Raw genomic sequence first — 12,543 nt, 5'->3', positions numbered from 1 at the left:
TCCTGAACAGGTATTACATTTTCTCATGCATTTCATTATCCTAGAATGGTTGGCCTACCATGTTCTGATCTCCTCACATAGAGATAATCCCTCCTTCTTCTGAACTCCCATAATGCTTTGCATCTTACTTTCTGGCTCTCATCACATTTGTCTTTATACTATAGCTTATAAACACATTTCTTACCTCCCCTATAAGACTGGAAGATTCTTGGTTAGTGACCTATGTATTCATTATTTGTCCCAGTCCCCTAATGGCATTTTAGAGAATGTCTTACAAGTAGTAAATGTATATATATATATATATATATATACATATATATATATATATACACACAATAAATATGTTTAACGGAAGATTTTTAAAATACCCAAAGACTAAAAACATTTTATTGTGTTTAAAAAATATGAAACTTTTCCTAATTGTGATGTATGCAATCTTCATTCACATAAGATTGGGGAATATTTCCCTTCTATTTAGGTTGTTTCATCTCTCAATCTATTGTAAATACCTTGTCATCTTTAAGACATCTCTGATTACCTAAGTACCAGAAACTATTGTTTGTAGTAGATTTGTAATTGTTTATGGATCTCCCATATAATATGCAATGGTTGAGCAAAATGGCAGAACGATGCAACGATTATATTATAGAGAAAATAACATAAGTCTGTTTCTGGAACATTGTTTTTCTATTTTTGACCCCATGTTGAAATAATGAAACCCAAATCCTGTCTAAGAAATGGGCCAATGATAAAACCCAAGAATAATTTTGTTGCAGAGTTAAAGTGAACAAGAAACCGTGCTAAGAGGAAAGCTTTATTTCAGTTTCGAATATCTGAAAATTTGGGAAATTGGATAAAAGGAGTTCAGGAAATTGCACTGGATGAAAATGATGTTTTGTATTTGTTCTAATGTAAAAGCATCTATTTCCCTCACACAGAGATGGAGACGTAATGGTCTCAAATCTAATGGAAGTGCTCATTGCCAGGGGTATTGTAGTTTTGAAATGGGTTTGTTTGAGGACTCTAGGTCTAATTTCATATCATTAAACTCTGAAATTACAGAAGGCTTTCCGAAGTAATCCTTGTGCCTCAAAATGGCCTCATGGTACACCACGAGCCTGTTTGTATACCAAGTCTGAAGGGCTTGTAATACAGTCCTCCTTTCTATAGAAACCAGCGCTGTGTCTCCATTCTTGCCGTTCCCACGGGCTGTGTTTCTTGCGATGGCAGTGTCAGAGCTCAGCTTGCGTACTACAGGTTTCTAGAGCTGATAATACGGCAGAGGTGACCATGTTCGGGTTTGGATGAGACCTGGGTTTGAATGCTAATTCCAGACACGTGAGCTCCGTGGCCCAGATCCAGTCTGCTAGCCTCCCGAGCCAAAACTTCCCCGTCTGCCAAAAGGGCACCATGAATGTCGAGACTTCGCATGGTGCTTGGCACACAGAGAGCACACACTCAACACGTGTGCGGTTAGTATTATTAGCAACCAGAAATTATCTTAGTTTTACTTCAAGAAAATAGTCTTAGCCTTGTGCTAAGGATAATTTTTTCCCAAGATTTTCTTTTTAAGTAATCTCCACCCCCAACGTGGAGTTTGAACTCACAACCCCGAGATCAAGGGTTGCATGCTCCACCGGCTGAGCCAGCCAGGCGCCCCTGTGCTAAGGATCACTTTAAAAAATGATAGTGTGGGTGTGGGTGTTTTTCTTAGAAACATTTCTAGAGGAAATTTGGTGGCTGTGTATCTAGTGTTAAAAGGCCTATCCAAACTTGTCCAAGAGATACACAGTGTCCATGCCTTCAAATAGATACACAAATGGTGTTATGGAACCCCCAGATATTGTCCACTCAATTCACTGTGGGCAGGAAGAGGGTCTATTTTTAAGGGGAGGGAAGAAGACCATAAATGGTTAAAAATAGGATTCTCCTCTGTCTTCTGGCTGCCACTTTCACCCTTCATTTTTCTGTCCACTCCCGTGGTTCCTAAAGACCTCTTATCACCTCTGTTCACTTACCCCCCTTTTTCTCTACTTTAGAAATGATACATATTATGAAAGAGAAAATTCTTGACACCGTCCCCAGAAAGTCAGCGGTGGGGGTAATGCATTTTTAATCCCAAACACCTGGCCTCCTTTTATTTGGCTGCCAGAATGAGGAGGTTTTTTGATTATTCAAAAAAGTCCTCTTGCTGGTGCTCACAAATGACTAAAAAGGTTAATAAATTTCAGAATCTGCCTTGTAATCCAGGGAGATAGAACTTTGCAAACACAGACTTTTCTTTTTAGATTGAATCTGACATTATGAAAAGCTAGCCCTCTCTTCCCGCACTCAAAAGTATTTATCCAGGCTTTACACACTGAGTAGCAAGAGCGTGGCAAGGGAGCTAACATTAACTGTGGGTCCGCTCGGCAGAAGGACTCTCACACACATCATCTCACGTGGGCTTCATAACAGGCTCATGGGGAATGCATCACTGTTTCCATGTTTCATAGGTGAGGGCATGAGGGGTCTTCAACACGCCCATCGCGGAGGGACTCGCTCTGGTGCCGTTTCCCCAAGCACTGGTGACCCCGTGCAGGATTAGCCATTGTCTCCAGCTGACCCCTTCATCCCAGCTGTGTCAAACCTTGACACGAGGTCCTCTCTGCCCACATGCAGTGCCAGTTATGGCAAGATGTGGCTCCCAATTTCAGCCACCCTGTGTAGTCAGTCAGTTCTTGGGGTGTCAAGTGCAGAGGCCATCTTTCAAGGAAAGAGGGCTTTGAAATGACTATCCCCTCCCTCAGTGGTACAGGCACAGCATCCGTCTCCCTAAATCTCTTTCCTGGCTCTGCTTACATGGAGGCAGGTGTACAAGTCCCTTTCTGTTGGCTGGGGTGGTGAGGTAGTGTGTGGGGGACGACAGTGGGGGGGAACCCCAGTTACCTCTTAATGGTGCCTCTCAGTAGAGGCTGCAGAGCACGGCGGGAGTGTGCGGTGGTTTTGGGCTTCAGTTATGGTTCCAAGAAAACAAGAACGTCATTTACACATAGATTTAGTCCTTATGACGAGTCTGTGGGGAAGGCTCCGTTATGGCGCCAGGGTCATGGAGTGACTACGGGTATGGGCGTGGGTTTGAATCACTGCTCTCACACTGTCCGTGGTAAGTTCAAGCAACTTCGTACCGGTGTGACTCTCACCTTCCTGTGCCTCAGCCTCCTCTCCGTATGATTCGCCTACCCTGTTCTACTGTGAAAAGCGAACGAGATCACCTCCATGGTAGTAAGCGTGCTCTGCGTGCTCACTGTTGCCATCTCTGGTTTCCAGATGAGGAAACTAACACCCAGATGGCTTAGATAACTGCCCAAAGTCACCGAGCTACTAAGTGTTTTCAAAACCTATGCTCTTAGCTGTGCCTCCGCGGCCGTGCCTCTTAGCCTTTCCCACGTCCTGGCACACATGGAAAATACTATTACTCATACGGCCTTGGGGGGAATGAATGGGACAACCCAAGGCTTCAGGCGATGGGTCTGGCGGGCTCTGCCCATCCCAAGCTCCTTCTGGTCAGCGGGTACTTTGCTATATTGGAACAGATGCCAAGGATGTCAGGTAAGTCTTCCTGGAGGAAAGGCTGTTTTCCGTGTAGCTTGAACAGTTAGTAAAGTTTAGTAGTGGGGGGGGGGAGCAGTGAGGTTGGGTATGAGGACTGCTTAATTTTCTCTTCCGGAAAATGGAGATCACAGTACTATCTATTTTACAGAATACTCCAAAACTGAATGAAGGAACATATATGGAAAGACTTTACAAAATGTGATATCAATTCTAGCTGTTACTATTTCTAAGGAAAATGGACAAAATATTTGAAATTGTAAGAGTGGTTTAGGCATAGTGGTTACAGAGATGGAACATTTCTACCAAACATTCACTCGGGGAAAGGTACAGCTTTGATAGGACCTTCCCCCCACCCCCTTGCTCTCTCCCTCCCCACCTTCCTTCCTTTCTTTTTATCTTTAACCCAATAAAAATGGACATTAGCTTCTTCCAAGGTTTGTTGTGAGGCTTAACCTATTTTCATCAAGTAACTAAAGCAAGTAGGAATAAGTTCAAGAGTCCTATAATCTCTGAAGGTCAGACTAATTTGGCTTTTCTGAGGAAATGGCATGCTGGGCCATCTCCATGACATAGTCCCAGGGCTTCTTTGGGGAGGACTTGTTCTGACAGGCAAGGCAGCCAGGCACAAGCTGGACCCAGAAACAAAGCTTTAATCGTTAGACGGGAGAGATTTGGGGCTGTCAGTCAGCTTGTCTCTTGCCCCAGGGCCTGACGTCTGAGTCCTGTGGAAGGGGGGATGGGAAGGTTGTGAGTAAAGCTTGTAAGGGCCACCACAATGATAACGTTCTCCGTCTCTGGGGCCCAAGGATGTCTGCCTTGGTCCTGTCTCTCTGAGAGCGTAAGTCAAGGGAGGAAGAGAGACGTTCTTCCCAACTGTTTGGTGTAACACCAAATTCGCCTTGTCATCCTGACATCAGCTCCACGGCATCAGCTCTACCATCTCCTGAGGGCAATGCCGGCTGGACACGGTGAACAGTGAAAGGATGAAGGCAACGGGAAGAGAGTAGCAGGTGCCATGTGAATGGCTACTAGACTTGTCAGGATATGGGAAATGTTCATATGTTGTCATATGGAAGAATGATTAGAGGCAGAAAGTAGGAAAACACTGGTTACACATAAAACAAAAACAAGTCTTGGGGCATTTCCACAAGTCTTCATTGCTATTTCAATCCTACTGTTTTGTACCCTTGAGCTACTTATACTTTGAGATCCAGGATGAGATGTATAGACTAGCTTATCTCAAAATATTACCCATTTTAAGAACTATTTTTTAAAAGAGTTCATTTAAAATTTGTTCAACTTTGACATTTTCTTTCCTGAGTTTCCTATAAAATTCAAGTCAAGTAACCTGCCCAAATGCATCAATATTTTAAAAGCTACCAATCTTACACATAAAAAAGAAGGCTCACAATCTTCAATAATCTTTAATGTAACATGCATTCATTATATATGAGCCCTCAAAGGAGAAACTCACGTTGTTCAGAATCCTAAGTGCTACAGAATGGTGGCTTTGGGATAGTTAAATACCACACGTTTGCTTTGTAAAACCACCATCGAATGACTTTAGCATATTAACCCTGAAAGTCATCATGACTCTTTTTTCTCTAATCATGAGGACTAAGCAAAAGAAGAGTATTTTCTCTGATGTGACATTCTTGTGGTCATAGCTTTAACAAGATACCCTCTTGAAATTTGACTCCGATGATGTTCCTCAGGCCTCGGAGAAGCTGACTCATTCTTTGTGGCTGAACTCAAATGTCACCTCCACCGTGAACTAGTCCCTAACACCTCGAAAAGAATGAATTGCTCCCATGGAACTTGGTCCATGCCTCTGCTTTGGTACCATTATCACACAGTGTCCTAGGTATGCTTGTGTCTGTTTACCCAGTACACTCTGAGGCCCTGGGGCGTGGGGGTGGTTTTTGGCACATGAGGCACTTAATAGATAACTGGAATTAAAGAGAGTATCTGTCATCACTATGATACTATGTTTAAGATACAGATACATTTATGCACTTGTACAAACAGAAAAAAAATGTTCAAGGGGCTATTGCCCTCCAGACATAGAATTAAAAAAAAAAAGAATGTTAGGAAGTTGTCATCTTAAAATCTCCTTAACTGGAGAGATTCAAGAAAGGTCGACAATATTCTGAGGTGAATGGCTGAGTTAATGAATGAAAGAATATTTTTTCTGTTATCTGATGTATGCTTGATTTACATCTATATTTAAAGCTAGAACCCAGGGGAAGGCAAGGGGTTGGGTCTGATATTTATTGAGTGACTTCTGTTTATAAGGTTCCACAATTGGAGGTTTCTGATACATGATTTCACTTTAGGTGCAACCATCCTATTGTTTGAGTCTTATCTGCTCCTTTTGTCAAATGGGGAAAACTGAGTTTTGGAGGTTCAGCAATGTGAACACAGTCATTCCATCTGCTAAGTGGCTGAATCAGAATTTGAACCCAAATCTGAAAAGAATTCTTAGTATATGTCTCTATGTGTTTAAAAAAGGGAAGATTTCAACAGTTATTAAGATAATTCAGGGCGGGTGCCTGGGTGGCTCAGTTGGTTAAGCAACTGCCTTCGGCTCAGGTCATGATCCTGGAGTCCTGGGATCGAGTTCCGCATTGGGCTCCCTGCTCAGCGTGGGGTCTGCTTCTCCCTCTGACCCTCTTCCCTCTCGTGCTCTCTGTCTCTCATTCTCTCTCTCTCAAATAAATAAATAAAATCTTTAAAAAAAAAAAAAAGATAATTCAGGGCAAGCCTTACCTTGTAGCCTACATTTTCCCCTCTTAAATAAATATCTAAGGAAAAGGTTTGGGGGAAGGGCTTGAAGTGGGTCATAGGTGTGGTGGGTAAGCAGGTGGACTCAGAGTCAGAAACCTGGGTAGAGAGCCTGCTCTGTCACGTTCTAGTGGTGTGGTCTTGGGCCAATTATTTAACCTCCTTGAGCCTCAGTTTCTTTAACTGTAAAGTGTGGAAATGGGTAGAGGTGAATAATCATTGATTATATCCGATAGGATGTTTTAAGTATAAAATGGGAGAGCCCACTAAGCAGCTAGCCAAGCACCTGGCACTGGGCACTAATGTTCGATACATTCTTATCATAATTACCCAAATGCTCTATGCATATTGCCCAAAGTCAACAGATAGTTGCTCATCTCTCTATTGAATGTTTAGCAGATGCAGTCTTAGAGTAAGTGGAAGAGAAGCCCCCTGAATGACCTTTCCACTGTGACCTGCAGCCAAAGTGTGGGGGTTGGAATCATGATGGGAGTTTGGTTCCTGGTTCTGCTTGGTGATCTTGGCAAGACACATCACTCAGTTTCTCTGAACGCAGTTTTCTTATCTGCAGAATGGCAATCAAACCTACATCTATCTTACCAAACTCTTGCCAGGCTTACTTGGCAAGTGCTAAGATAAGAAGCACATGGAAGGGCACCTAACCTGGTCTAAGAAGAGCCAGGAGAGTCTTCTTCAAGGGAGTAAAGTCCAAGAGGACACCTAAAAAAGAAAAGAGCCTAGTAAACCATGATACACACCGCTGCCAATAATAATTACCATTTTAATAATGTAAGTATATACAGATCTCCCTCGACTTATGACAGGCTTCCATCCCGATAAACCCATCATCAGCTGAAAATCTCTTAAGCCAAAAAGCATTTAATACATCTAACCTACGGCACATCACAGCTTAGCCTAGCCTGCTTTAAATGTGCTCAGAACACTTACATTAGCCTACGGTTGGGCAAAATCATCTCACACAAGGCCTATTTTATAAGAAAGTGTTGAATGTCTCATGTAATGTATGAAATACTGTCCTGAAACACAGAATGGTCGTGCGGGGACAGAAAGCTCGCAAGCGTACGAGTTGCTGCCCCTCACGACGGCGCAGCCGGCCATCCTGAGACCGCGTTGCACCGCATACCGCTTGCCCAGGAAAATACCGAAATTTAAAATTTAAAATACAGTTCCTACTAAATGCATATTGCTTTCGCACCATTATAAAGTCAAAAGATCATAAGTTGAACAATGTCTGTATAAGTGATACTTAAATTTATTTCAGACAACATTTTCCATTCTACTGGTTTCACTTTCTGACATAACCTTTGAATTTCATTAAGTTTTTAGGGGGAAGAGGGGCGCCTGGGTGGCTCAGTCGTTAAGCGTCTGCCTTCGGCTCGGGTCATGATCCCAGGGTACTGGGATCGAGCCCCGCATCGGGCTCCTCGCCCCGCGGGAAGCCTGCTTCTCCCTCTCACACTCCCCTTGCTTGTGTTCCCTCTCTCACTGTCTCTCTCTCTGTCAAATAAATAAATAAAAATCTTTAAAAAAAAAAAAAAAAGTTTTTAGGGGGAAGAATGCTGTGATTTTTTATTTTTCATTATTTATTTATTTATTTTTAATGGATTGCAATTATCTCCAAAATTTGGTCTATCATTTTCCTAAAGGCATTTCTGGTAGAACTTCAGTATTCTGCAATGTCCTGAATCATTGGCTGAGTAATGTGAGAACTGAAAGAAATATAGACTGTGTAACTCTTGAACCAAAAGAAATATAGACTGTGTAATTCTTTCTGGCTTTCATAATGAATGGGGTAAGTCCATGAACTGTGTGTGTGTGTGTGTGTGTGTGTTTATAAAAACGTATATACATCTTGGATTTGATCCTGAGTTATTCCTTCGGTATAAATAGGACACTGAAAGGCACATTAACTTTTCCAGGTCACGGGGGTTTTCATTAGAATGCTGGACTATTAATAGTTACCTAGTGGTGGAGAGGAAATGATGTTCCATTCCTTCTCCTCCCCAGAGGGCTTAGCATACCAGAGATCAACAGTGATTTGCAAGTGTCTGGTTCATAGTCTGCTGGTATTGTTTGTAAGGTCAAATTTTGGATGAACCTTTTTCAACGAAAAAAAATCAACAAGGGTGTCTTCACAAACATTCTGTTTCTTAAGGAAAATTATTTTGCATGGAATTTACCTAGTGCACCACATAAGAATTCTTAGCACAGAATATCCAGCATGGCCTAAAAATTTATTTCCCTCAAGTTGCTTAAATGTCATAGTGTTTGGTACAAATAAGTAAATACCTCCTTGTGCAAATAATCTTGCCAAAGCTTCTCTGCTGTGGTCTCATATATAATGGTGCCATCTACATAGAAAAGGATAACTGAGTTATTACCTAGAGAACACAAACAACAGAGCCATATAACAGTATGTGAGGACTTCTGATAACTCAGAAACCTTTATTTTATTTTGTTATTCCGTAAAACAAGATTATCTGCCCAAAGAATCTAGAAAATTACCTGTACTGTTTCCAACTGATTTTGTCTGAACTATTTCTGTGAGATCCACTGAACAGGCCACGTTGGGATGAAGTGGATTTGTTAGAATAATAAGATCTGTCACATGGCTGATATTGTCAGGTTTTTACTAGACTATAAGCTGCTTGAGGGCCCAGCCTGTATATTTATCTTTGGCTCTCTCCTGTGTCTTGAAGGTGGGAGGCATCGTCTAACTAGTTATTGAATTGATTTAAATTCATTTTATTATGAAAATCATTTCTGAGCCTCCCAAGAATCAGACAGTATTTGAAAAATATATTCCTCAATGCTCTTTTTTTATTATGTCTGGTTTAGTTTCCCATTGGGATCTACATATGTATGGAAACATAAGTGTATATTTGTGGAAATTATGGATTGTGACAAGGAAAGCAGCCTCAAAAATTGGGTAACATTTGGCAAATATGGGTAAAATTACTGCAGACCTGTCTGGCCTAACAAAATTCATATAGATAAAGAGTTTTTGGGAAAAAAAATTGTTTTCATGGCTGTTGTACATTATAGTTTGTCTTGCTTTTCTATTTTGCCAGTTTTATTATTAGATAAGCCTGAAAATCAGGTGAGGAGATGCTCGTGCGTTTGTGTGTGTATGGAGGTAAACAAGAGATAAATGAAATTTCAGCCCAATAAGATGAGTCTGGCATAGAATGATGATAATAGCTATTAACTGAGAGTCCGATACATATCAAGTCACCTTTATTTATTTATTTTTTTTAAGATTTTGTTTATTTATTTGAGAGAGACAGAGATAGCGAGAGAGAGCACAAGCAGGGAGGAGAGGGAGAAGCAGGCTCCCCACAGAGCAGGGAGCCCGATGCGGGGCTCGATCCCAGGACCCCGGGATCATGGCCTGAGCCGAAGGCAGACGCTTAACCGAATGAGACACCCAGGCACCTGGTCACCTTTAAATACAATAACATATTTAATGCATATAACAACCCTAGGAATTACCTGTTATTTCCATTTTTTAAGGTTACTAAGCTGATGTTCAGAGCCGTTGAATACCTTGCTCAAGCTCATACAGTAAGTAGCAGAGCTGCGATTCAAACCCGAAACTGACTAGGAAATCGGTCTTCTTCCCACGTACTGTGCTTGAGACAGGAGGCAACTACACATGCGATTCTTAACAGTGTCAAAACATCTTTTTCTTTTGGAACAACCCTTGTCTGTAATTATTACCTGTAGAGTCTTTCTCTGAGGCTTACAGCGAGATTAAGGCTTTGTTGATGCCGAGCAATAAACTAGTCCAATCGCAGCTTCGAGTACTGGCAACATTTCCTGGGAAGTCAGTAACTGGACAAAAGTGAGTCACTTGAATAAAAGAAAAACAGTGAAGTGAGAGGGCGTTTAATGCTTTGTCTCTTTTTAATACAACAAATTAAACAATTTGAATTCTGAGTGCAAAGAAACAAGTGAGATGTTAGTTCACTTTTCAAACTGTGTTGAATTAATATCCTAGCATTTTTACCTTCAGGTGGTGATGAATGAGCCGCTTCGGAGAGCTGCAGGTGGACGAGGTTGAGAAAGAGCCTGTGTTTTATCAGCTGGTAAGGGGGCCAAGGTGGTATTTTGACTGGGGAGGAGAAGGGTAATATTAGAGACGCATTAGCTGGTTTGTAGTCAATCTCCCTTCTTACGCACACAGGACAATGATAAAGTTGAAATGTTAAAACTGAAAACCAATTTATCTGACATTTTTATTCGAGTGCTGTGATGCTCAGCTACCAGGAAACTCAGGTCTGCCTAGATGGGCATCTAAACACCTAAATTTCCTTGTTGTGCTATGTGTAAGGTGTAGTGGTGAACCAAGGCAGCGTGGTTCCTGCCCTCACGGAGCTCATAGGCTAGACATAAGAAGACACAATAATTTCATATAACAGTATGTGAGGACTTTTTTTATTTTTTAAAGATTTGATTTATTTATTTGAAATAGAGAGAGAGAGAGCACAGAGGGAGAGTAAGAGGGAGAAGCAGACCCCCTGCTGAGCAGGGAGCCCGATGTAGGGCTTGGTCCCAGGACCCTGAAATCATGACCTGAGCCGAAGGCAGACGCTTAACCAACTGAGTCACCCAGGTGCCCCATGTGAGGACTTTTAAAGACATCACAGTCAAAGAAAATTCAGCAACTCAAAGGGAGAAAAACTGCCTCCAAAAGGCCCCTGGAACTAGCCCAAGGCTGGGATTGTTCCGGGGGACTGTGGGAAGACAAGACATTGGAGAGACAAAACTAGGGCCCCAGTGCAGTTAGTTAAGGGTAATGACATGGGTCATTATCACTGCATTACACTACATTACACTACATTATCACACATTATCACATAGCACTGCTCTCCCTGGGGCTACTCGTGTTGTGAAACAGGAGAGAACGCCTGGGCATTAACACTCTGGAACGGGTACCATCGAGATTTAATGCAAACCACCTTTTGTTCACTGACTTGAGGCAACGGTCTATGAACTCTAGCAGCCAATCACATTCACTTTCTGTGAAGAGGCTTTCGTAATAATTAGAAAATATGTATTTCATTTATTTATGTTACTGAGGTGAAATTAACACGAAATTAGCCATTTCAAAGTGAACATTTCAGTGGCTGTATTCACCATGTTGTGCAACCATCACCTCTATTCAGTTCCATAACATTTTTATCACCCCAAAAGGGAACCCCATACCTATTAAGTAATTTTCTCTCATTCTCCCTCCTCCCTGTCTCTGATAACTACTAATCTTTGCTCGGTCTCTACTGTGGATTTACCCGTTCTGGTTATTTATTAAAAATGAATCATATGATATATAATCTTTTGTGTCTGGCTTCTTTCACATAGCATAACATTTTCAATGTTGTAGTATATATCAGCACTTCATTTCTTTTTATGGCTGAGTAATATTCTATTATATGCATATACCACATTTTGTTTATCATTATTCATTAATAGACATTGGGCTATTTCAACATTTTAGCTCTTGTAAATAGGGCTTCTATGAATCTGTGTTGTCATAGTCCATTTGAACTGCTAAACAAAATACAGACTGGGTGGCTTATAAATACAGAAATTTATTGCTTTCAGTTGTGGAGGCTGGAAGTCTGGGATCAGGGTGTCAGCATGGTTGGGTGAAAGCCCTTTTTGGCTCAAAGACTTCTTGTATCCTCACATGGTGTAAGGGGCTAGGGAACTCTGTGGATCTTTATAACACTAATCCCATTCATGAGGGCCCCACCCTGATAACTTAACCACTTTCCAAAGGCCCCACCTTTTAACATCATAACGTTGGGCATTAGGATTCCAACATGTGATTTTGGGGAGACACAAACAGTCAGACATTCAGACCACATCATGTGTGTACCTGTGCTTGTTTGAACACCTGTTTTCAATCCTTGAGTATATACCTAGGAGTAGAATTACTGGGTCATATGGTAATTCTATGTTTAATTTTTTAAGGAACTACCAAACTATTTTTTACACTGGCTAAACGATTTTACATACCCACCAGCAATGAAAACAGTTCCAATTTCTCCACATCTTTGCCAACATTTGTTATTTTCCCTTTTTTGTTTAAATTATAGCCATCCTAATGGATACAAAGTGGTACCTCATTGTGGTTTGATT

The 12,543-nt window shown here is 41.4% G+C and overlaps 2 long non-coding RNA genes across 4 annotated transcripts in view; one reads left to right on the top strand and one right to left on the bottom strand.

Annotated features, from left to right (window-relative positions):
- Positions 1-12,543, top strand: part of LOC144382396 (uncharacterized) — a 124,016-nt gene that overhangs the window by 77,422 nt on the left and 34,051 nt on the right. Inside the window, exons 1-2 of one of the 3 annotated variants that reach the window (XR_013449268.1) lie at positions 9,912-9,963; positions 10,415-10,487. The exons of 1 other annotated variant lie outside the window; for it this stretch is intronic. This is a non-coding gene — a long non-coding RNA (uncharacterized LOC144382396). Of the gene's footprint in view, positions 1-9,911; positions 9,964-10,414; positions 10,488-12,543 lie in introns of those variants that run through there. One more of the 3 variants, XR_013449267.1, reaches the window with a different exon arrangement.
- Positions 9,558-12,543, bottom strand: part of LOC118552313 (uncharacterized) — a 136,430-nt gene continuing 133,444 nt past the window's right edge. The window contains exons 3-5 of the long non-coding RNA XR_004925478.2: positions 10,409-10,513; positions 10,120-10,251; positions 9,558-9,842 (exon numbers count right to left, since the gene is read on the bottom strand). This is a non-coding gene — a long non-coding RNA (uncharacterized LOC118552313). The remainder of the gene's footprint in view (positions 9,843-10,119; positions 10,252-10,408; positions 10,514-12,543) is intronic.

This window comes from Halichoerus grypus, chromosome 6, assembly GCF_964656455.1.
Source record: "Halichoerus grypus chromosome 6, mHalGry1.hap1.1, whole genome shotgun sequence".
NCBI lineage: Eukaryota > Metazoa > Chordata > Mammalia > Carnivora > Phocidae > Halichoerus > Halichoerus grypus.
The sequence above is the reverse complement of the archived record's forward strand: the minus strand, read 5'-3'. Positions and strand labels throughout refer to the sequence as shown.